Raw genomic sequence first — 9856 nt, 5'->3', positions numbered from 1 at the left:
ATTGACGCCACCTTGCCAACGACCTACCCATCATGAACTTGGATCACATGTTCGAAGAAGTTTCAATGCGTCAACACAACACTCCTCTTGTCACTGTCACCTTCATTGACCTGCTCACTTGGGCGATGGCGCAAGACAAGTACACCAGGAAACTAGCTCTACTAGCGGAGCACGCGTACGAACTACTCGATCAACAGAGTCTGATCGACTCGGTCCGATGCACCTCCGCCCATCATGGCAGCAGTGACAGGCATCCAAGTCGCAACGAAGCCGCTAGAAATGAGGTTGCCAAAATTGAGCAACCTAGGGCAAGTCAACATAGGGCAGAGGTAGTCGGGCGGGACCCTCGAGAGGCCTCAGCCACCGTTGGGCCTACCCAAAACCTGAGCAACCTTGCAACCTTCGCCAGCAGATCAACCAGAATCGCGACGCTCATAACATCATCGAAGGGCGCCGCCGTGAACACGATCAAGAAGTCGACTACTCGAGAGAAGACACTAATGGGTTCCCCACCTTTTCAAGCTGAGTATGCAAGATAGTTCTACTCATCAAGTTTAAACTTCCGGGTATCAACAAATATGACAGCAAGGAGGACCCAGTCCAATGGCTAGGGTGCTACTCGCTAGCGATCCAAGCAGCGGGAGGAAATGATGGCACCAAGGTTATCTACTTCCCCATCTGCATAGAGGAAGGACCACTCACTTGGCTCGAGTCTTTGAAAAGGAACTCCATTAACATGTGGAGTCAACTGAAGGCAACATTCAAAAATAACTTTGCTGGAGCAATGCAACTTCCTGGTAACAGGATTGACTTGTCGCAAGTCAAACAGCAATAGGGTGAAACCCTGCATAGTTACCTACACCGTTTCTTTGATAAGAAGGCCACTGTCGTGGACATCACGGAGAAGGACGCCATAGAGTGCTTCCAGAACGGTCTTTATGAACGTCAGATGTTTCAAGACTTTGGCAGAAGATTCCCGGAGGATATCAAGTCTCTCAAGACCATGATCCAAACCTGGGAAGATGAAGAAGATAAGGAGATCGAGCGGTTCGAATCTAGTCACAACAGAGGCCAAAATAACAACAACCAGAGCAACGGCCAAAGTAACGACAAGAATCGCAACGATCGCCCCAACGACAACCGAGGCAACTACTTAGGTGGATAAAATCGCAATAGGAAGCCAGACAACACTATCGCGGCAATGTCCTAGTCCTCCAAGAAAAGCAGCGGAAATCAAGAGAGGATTTTGTTCAAGGAGCTCCTTAAGAAGTAGTGCCCATGGCACCCACACTCCAAACACTCCGCGACAGATGGCATGAGCCTTCGTAGAGTTATGAAAGATCTGCCGAAATCTTCTGGAGCTAAAGACAAGGGAAAGGCCAAAGAAGACAGAGATGAGGATGAAATGGGAAATTCCAGAACCCGTCTAACACCGTCAACAATTCGGCGGCACTCCGGGTACTACCACCAAACGGTCCTAGAAATTAACCCTCCGGGAAATCATGTCCATTGAGCCAGCAACGCCTATGTTCCTTAAGTGGTCCAAGGTGCCAATCATCTTTTCAAGAAAAGATCAGTGGACTAGTTTCTTCGACCTAGGATGCTATCCTCTTGTCCTGGATCCAGTTGTCGCAGGCTCTTGCCTCACAAAAGTACTCATCGACGGTGGTAGCAGCCTCAACGTGCTCTTTGCCAAGAGTTTGAGGAAGATGGGCCTCGACGTGACGGATATGCTCACCCCAACGAACTCTCCTTTCTACGGGATTGTCCTGGGTAACGCAGTTGTACCCCTTGGTCAGGTGGTTTTGCCAGTTACTTTCGGACCCAAGAATTATTATTGGACCGAGTACATACGGTTCGAGGTGGCTGACTTCAAGACTTCTTACCATGTTATCCTCGGAAGACCAGCACTGGCCAAGTTCATGGGCATCCCGCATTATGTGTACCTAGTACTCAAAATGCCGGGACCCAAGGGAGTACTCTCCCTGTGTGGAGACTTAAAGAGATCATATGTCTGTGATACAGAAGCTATGGAGCTGGTAGCGACTACTATGGTGCCAAACTCCATGATGCAGGTTTTCGCCGCCTCCAAGAAACTATCCTTGACAGAACTCAAAATCCCAGAGAAAAAGTCGGGAGCAACTAAGGTCAAGCCGGTAGGAGAAGTTGATATCAAAGCCACTAACCTCAAGACCGGTGACAGCTCAATGACAGCCCTGATTGGCTCAGGGCTAGATCCCAAATAGGAAGACGCGGTCGTCAGCTTCTCCAGGCCAACCGAGACATCTTCGCATGGAAGCAATCTAATATGTCGGGGGTGCTCAGGGAGTTGATCGAGCACTCACTGAATGTGGATCCCAAAGCTATGCGCAAGCAACAATGACTACGCCGGTTCGCCTAAGACAGAAGAGAAGCCATCAAAAATGAGTTGGCCAAACTAATTGCAGTTGGCTTCATAAAGGATGTCCTTCATCCAGAGTGGTTGGCTAACCCCATCTTGGTGCGGAAGAAATATAACAACAACCAGAGGATGTGTGTCGGCTACACAGACCTCAACAAGCACTATCCAAAGGATCCATTCGGGCTCCCTAGGATTGATCAAGTCATATCGACTTGACGGCTCGGTGTGCTTTACTCCATTTCCTCGACTGCTACTCGGGGTATCACCATATAGCACTCAAGGAAGAAGACTAGATCAAGGCCGCTTTCATTACCCCATATGGAGCTTTCTACCACACTACAATGTCCTTTGGGTTGAAGAATGCAGGCGCCACATATCAACAAGCCATCCAGGAGTGCTTCAAGAACTAGCTACACTGCAATGTCGAAGTGTACGTGGATGACGTGGTCATAAAGATCAGAAATCCCGATGACTTCATTGCGGATCTCGAAGAAACCATCGCGAGTTTGTGAATCAAGCGGTAGCTATCCAGGAGTGCTTGGCAGTCTCGTTGGGAATCAAGCGGTTGTTGGTCTACGATGACTCATTGGTAGTCATTAACCAAGTCAACGACAAGTGGGATCGTCACAAGGACAACATGGATGTGTACTGCCTTGAAGTGCGCAAGCTGGAGAATAAGTTCTCCGGTCTTGAGTTCCATCACGTGGCTCGTGACAACAACGTAGCCGCAGACATCTTGTCCAAGCTTGGGTCTACTCGTGCCCAAGTCCCAGCTGGGGTCTTCGTCCATGAACTACACAAGCCATCCATACAGGTTCTGGCACCATCTAAAACCACCGATCGCAGCAATGATGTGCTAGACCGGAAGGTTATGATGATTGACGTAGATTGGAGAATCCCCTTTATCGACTATTTCCAGGAGCACAAGTTGCCTCCTGACGAGATGGAAGCAGAACAAGTCTCGTGTCTCGGCAAGAACTACATTCAAGTCGGGGACAAGCTCTACAGATGAGGTGCATCATCAGGAGTACTCATGAAGTGCGTCTCACACGAAGACGGCAAGGACATACTAGAGGAGATTCACAAATGCATTTGTGGCAACCACGCATCATCTCGAATGATCGTGGGCAAAGCTTTCAGAGCAGGATTCTATTGGCCTACAGCTCTCAAAGATGCTGAAGAACTAGTCCGCCGGTGCCAAGGTTGTCAATTCTTCGCCAAGCAGCAACACGTCCCTACCTACAAGCTGATCACCATACCGCTCTCCTAGCTCTTCGCATGTTGAGGGCTAGACATGATTGGACCTTTGCCTACGGTGCCCGAGGGCTTCAACCAAGTACTCGTGGCGATCGACAAATTCACCAAGTGGATCGAGGTGAAGCTAATGACCTGCCCCAAGGCAGGTAGAGTACTTGACTTCCTCATCAAGATCGTCCATCGCTACGGCTTCCCCAATCACATCTGTAATAACTCTAGTAAACTAATTTTGGTTACGCTAGAATAGGAGGCTTAGACACTAATCTAGCAAGTGAAAGGTCAAATTTGCCCTTAATAGCTCAAGTTGAGGTTAAATCAAAACTTGAAATTTTGTATAGAAACTTAAAATTTTGCCAAACTAAAAGTTATAGAGTTTTACATTTCTAACAACTTTATTTATTAGCACTTTCTTTGATTTGAAGAATAAGAGGTTCAAAAACTAGAATCAAAATCAGTAGCTTTTCAAACTCACTTTAAAACTATAAGTGCTGAAAACAGTGAAAAACCTCCACTTGGTAGCCCTGTTTGTCCCAAATTTGTATATGAACTTAAGTCAAACCCTTTATATAAGTTTAAATACTACAAGTCTTTTACAAATTTACTTATTTAACCTAGGGCCAAATATCAAAAACCCTTAAAAAATTAGGTCAAAGTGGACAAGAATGGTTAACTCAGCCCAAACTGGCAAATAGTTCCAAGTCTGGAAAAAGTTCAAAGTATGTATCTTGACAAGCAAATTACTCACAAAACTCAAACCAAACATAAGCAAAGCCCTTTATAAGAGTTTGAGACCCAAGTGTATACAACAACTTTGTAAATTAAATTGTTGCCAAATACATGTAAGAAGCCTTTCAAATTTCAAGACAAAAGCAGCCAAATCACTGAAATCAACTTAAAACTTTTGAACCTTTATAGATCCAAATCTATCTCAATTTTGAACTAGAACCTTTTGTAAAGTTTAAACTTTGACCTAAGGACAACAGATCTTAAAAAGGGAAATTTTGAAGTGTAGTTCAAAGTTTTGGTTTAAATTTCACTTAAACCTCAGCCTTTCACCTTGCGCCAGAGCGTGCTGGCGCTACTCAGCTCGCCACCGCCAGGTGGCCATCCCCCACTGGCGAGCTCGCCGTGGCCTATCCGCTCGGTGATGCGACCCATCGATGCCTTGCCTACCTAGTAAGCTTGCCCGCGCATCTTATCGCCTGCCCACACCATCTGCTTCACCCAACCGCGCGCCTCACCTCGCCCGCAGCCGTGCGCCACGCCATGGCCGCCCGCTGGTCGAGCCCTGCTCTACCAACCCACCGCCTGACGCGACACAACGGAGCCTAGCTCCGCTAACCAGCGCGCGTGGCAAAACCGCTCTGCAGCTTCTGTATCCCACCGGGCCAGTGCGAGCGGGATGCTCCCCCGGAGCTCCGCATCCACCCGCCAATGGCATCCCCTGCCAATCAACTGGCCGCCAGTGGCTCCCTAGTGCCCTCTGGCCATGCCTCTTGCCACCGTTGGCCTTGCCTCGCCCCTCCGCTTCGCCCTGGCCCTATAAAATCGGTGAATGCCCGCCTACGCAGCCCCCCGCTCACCCGTACCGTCGTCTCGCCGCGCAAGCTCTGTCGAAGCTCTGCTCAGCCACACTCGCCATGGAGACCCCAATTCTGCACTACCCCACCGCTCAACGCCGCCTCTGCTAGCTTCGCCGCAGCCACGCGAAGCCTCCCGCACCCTCCATTGGCCGTTGGAAGCCTCGCCGGCACCGACATGCCGGAGGATCCTCCTCCGCCGCCCATGTTTTCATCCCCATTGTTGTTCGCTGTCCACACGCCTTCTCCGCCACCCAAACCTGCCCCAAGCCTTCCCTGGTGAGCACACCTATGATCCCGAGCCCTCATTCCCTTGGATTGCGCGCCGTACTGCTGGAATCACACTCGCCCCGCCGCTGGCCGCCATAGGGACCCATTTGAGGAGTTTTAGAAGTTGCAGGAGCCTAGTTGTAGAACTTGAGGGCAGATATGTGAATTTTTAGAAGTCCTAGGGCCTATCTGTAAAACTGCCATGGCTTTATCTGTTTTAAATGGTTTTAAATGAACTGAACTTTGGAAAAGCACAGATAAATGTAGAAAAATCAGAAAAATATCAAACCACTTTTGTTACACCCAGTGAGAAAAATAGTTTCATAGAAAAATAACTTTGCTCATGTTACTATTAGAAATAATGCTCTGTAATTTTATTTCTTGTTTAGGCCATTTAAATCATAGTAAATCACAGAAAAATGTAAAAATAACAAAACCACCTCTGAGATGCTTTTTGCAGTCAGAAGAAACTTAGGAAAATACTTTGCAGCCTAGTTTGGAACTTTAAATCACAGTTTAACTTCTATCTATGGAATCTATGGTTAAATTTATCTTTTTGCCTACAGATTAATCTAGAGTAGGGAAAAATGTGAATCAACTGGGAGTAGTTTAGTTTTGAAGTATAGATCTTGGGAAAAATATGAAACCCTGGATGACACTTAATGAGGCACACTTTCCTTTTTATGGAAAGATAATTAGGGGATATATGTGGAAAATAGATGTCCTTCACTAAAAATTATGAAAACTTCATCAAAGTCTCTGTCGCACACATTCAACTCACTGCTAAAGTTTTACCCTCAGAATCACTGTAGATTTTGAGATAAAAATGGTTAAGTACATGCTACCTTTGGGTAATGAAACAATTTTAATTATTTTTGTACTTGTCCAATGGATCCCAAATTTTTACAGTAAATCAGTGATGACATGATTGAGTTACTGCTAAATTCTTAGTGTCATATGTGGCTGTTTGAATATGGAAACAAAATTTGGAATATGAACCAGTTTATATGAATAAAAGAAAACGTTAAGCATAGTAAGGTTAAAATGGTAATTTATGGAAGAGGTACAGAAAAACATTCAGAAATAGGATAACTTTCCAAAGGAACCTTGAGCAACCATAGAGTGACCCCACTTTCCTTTGTGAAGTCTAAATTGTAAAACCTTATATGTGTACACAATCACCATCAAAGTCAACCCCGAGTTTCATACCACAACACACCTTAATTCATGAAGATAATGAAAGTCTAGAACCTTATTTAGGTGAATGTGGTCAAAATGCAATTTACACTTCAACAATAATTCATGTCTTGCATCCTGCATGTGAAAGCATGAAAAATTGAACTACCTGCATATGCATATCATGTAGAAGTTAATATCGCCGACGGAATCTACGAGCTCCACCCCACGCGGGAAGAGGAAACCGCCGCAGAGCTATATCACGTGGAAGCTGAGCCTGAGCTAGATCAAGACCCCGAAGACTAGCTAACTTTCTCTGAACCTGAAGGCAAGGCCCGGTGCATGATTCCCTGTGTTAAACTTATGCAATATGTTGATGCTTATGATTATGCATTTACGTTTCTAGGAGTTGATTGAAACCATAGGTGCATGAAACTTAGTACCTTGATCTGAGCACTAGTTGCTAAAGTCGAGTAGATGCAATGCTTAAATAGGACTCGACCAAAGTCGAGTGATTGCTTGTCACTTGTGAGCTATAGGAGTTGATTGCTTTACTTATATTATAACAATAAGGACGATGGACGGGGACGGGCTTTATTGTTCGGTACTCGGTGGTTTGCCCCGTCTATCTACTTAAAATGGACTAAGGTCGAAAAGTGATAGTGTTCGTGATCAAGTATTTGAAAGTACTAATCTCATACCTAGTATGGGATGGAAAGTCTAGTACCTGATTGAACTAGGATGTGAGCGTTTCGTTCCACTGCCTCTGGAAATTGAATTTTCCCCTGGTGCATCATGTGGTGACAAATGCAGTCACAGTACGGCAGAGGCCAGGACCGTGGGGCCTTGTACCAAGGGAAGTGGACCCGACACGTGCTGGGGATTTGATGGGGACGGCTGACAAGTGAAGCGACCCTTCGTGGTGCGCGGATGTCGTGGGATTAGGTTCACCATGCATGGTTAATAAACTCGATTCGAATCGTCTGCCTCTCACAGTTTGGGGCTACTTGACGCTATGCTGCACTGAGTAAGGATGGAACATGATGGAGATATTAAACTTGATGCTTGTCATTAATTGTTTGAAAACTATGTTTGCTTAGTATAAGTTGCTAATTTAGACTGGTTAATGAACTTAGAACATGAGCTAAAATATTGAAAGTAAGGATCAACATTAGTCACGTTTGGCAAAAGCAAACCCATAGCCAAAGAGCATGCATTTCTAGAAGTTAGTGGTTTAGCAACCATTGTCGGGTTAGTCTTGCTGAGTATTAGTTGCTCAGCCTTGCTTGTGGCGTAACTTTTTAGGTAATATCGATAGTTTGGCTGCTAGCGTCACTTGGCCTACCCAGCTCCCTCCGGGTTGGACGGTCGAGTGGGATCCCTCCTCGGACAGCGAGGATAGGGGTTATTGATATCATGATCGGCTTCGTCATGATATCGTGTATCCGCATTTAACTTCCGCATGGTTTACCTCTTTGTTGTTTACAACCTTGCAAACTCTATTTGAATTTCGAAAACTCTGATGTAATAAATTGTTGAATTACATTAATGTGATGGGAATGTTGTAATCTCTGTAACCACTCACCTTCGTGTGAGAAATGCTTCTTGATTATGAGTTCCACCATGTTAGCAAAGGGCTGAGCGGCTTCTAATGGCTCCTTGAGAGTAAGATCCTTCGCCTCCAACTCAGCCTGCTACGCATGAAGTTTCTCCATCAGATCTACGAGTTGAACCTTTCCATCCTTGCGTAGCTGCTTCTCTTTATAAAACTTGTGCTCCAAGGTTTCGTACTTCCTGGTCACCTTGTCATACTCATCGGTGACTCGGTAGTACACGTTCTGCCAATCCATGGCAACACCCTGGAGATCGTTATTCTCCTTAGTGAGCTCTACAAGAATAAAGGCAAACAACAAGTCAGCATCAGCAAGGGCTAGACGAGTACTTGAAGACAACAGAGATTAACAAGTTTACCCTCATTTCGGTTCCTCAACCCTTTGGTGAGCTTCTTCAGACGATCCTTCTCCTCTACAGCATCTTGCAAGGCATTCTGATGCCTGGCGGCTTGGCCGTCGTACTTCATCAACAGCCGGGAGGAGTACTGCCTCTCTTCGGCCAGTTTTTGCTGTAGCGCCTTGGCCCGCTGGATGGTGTCTCCAAGTTCTTCGAGAATTTTTGACTTCTCGCGGGAGCGCTGGATTAGTATCTACAAGAACAAAGCAAGTACTTATGTTCAATAATGAGTGCCAATTTAAAGATGAAGATCAAGAGCAGAACTAAGGCCTACCTGTATGTACTTGCCTACTTGGTGATACATGTCCATAGCGTGGCCTCGAACTCCACAGTGGCTAGGGGTTCAGCTATCAGCCAGTCTCTCTCTCAGTTCACCACAGGAGGAAGCAGCGCATCATCATGTTCCCTGCCACCCGGCGCACCAAGAGGGACCATCGCTCGGCTGGTCGGTTGACCGCCTCTGATGACAAGGAGGTAGTCACCGCGTGACTAGTCGATGGCCCCGCCACAGACGACGAGACAACGGGCGACACTTGCAGTGCCCTAGCAGCCTCCACGTCAGCTTCTGGCTTGGGGGCTAAACGTGCAACCTCGATTTCATTGGCGGCCACCACTTCAACCTCAGCCTCTGGCTCCACCTTGGCCTCTGGTTCCAGCTCAGCATCCAGATTCAACATCATGGCCACCAACTCCGTCACCATCGTAGAAGTACTCTCCGCGACGGGTTCAGCCTCCGGCAGCTCGAGGACTAGCACTATAGAAATATCAAGTGATGACAACATGTCGTGCATAAGAGCTGCGACAAGAGATACCGCACTTGGGTAACCTCGAGTACGGGTTGATCCTCCGGTGGTGGAATAGCAAGCTCCAAGGCAGGCTCGGGGGCTAAGAGGCTACCGCCATCAGCACCAGATTCCAGGATGACTTCCTAGGTTGAGCGGTTACCGCCATTAGCACTAGACGTCATACTTGGGCCTTCAGTTTCCACACTGGCGGATCTCCTACAACAAGACAAGCGTTACAACACATTACTCGGTGATACTTCTTGATGACATCAAGTTGACATTAGTACATGAATACTTACTCGGTGGACCTCCTTATCCTGATGGAGGGCCCGGTTCCTAGGCATAGTGCCTTAACAGTAGGCGACAAGATCCTCACC

The 9856-nt window shown here is 46.7% G+C and overlaps 1 long non-coding RNA gene across 1 annotated transcript; it reads left to right on the top strand.

Moving 5' to 3' along the window:
- Window positions 1–4877: 4877 nt before the first annotated feature.
- On the top strand, window positions 4878–8252 carry LOC140222048 (uncharacterized). Its single transcript, XR_011897593.1, has 2 exons — window positions 4878–5517; window positions 6875–8252. It is a non-coding gene; the product is annotated as an uncharacterized lncRNA (long non-coding RNA).
- Window positions 8253–9856: the final 1604 nt, after the last annotated feature.

This window comes from Setaria viridis, chromosome 2, assembly GCF_005286985.2.
Source record: "Setaria viridis chromosome 2, Setaria_viridis_v4.0, whole genome shotgun sequence".
NCBI lineage: Eukaryota > Viridiplantae > Streptophyta > Magnoliopsida > Poales > Poaceae > Setaria > Setaria viridis.
The sequence above is the reverse complement of the archived record's forward strand: the minus strand, read 5'-3'. Positions and strand labels throughout refer to the sequence as shown.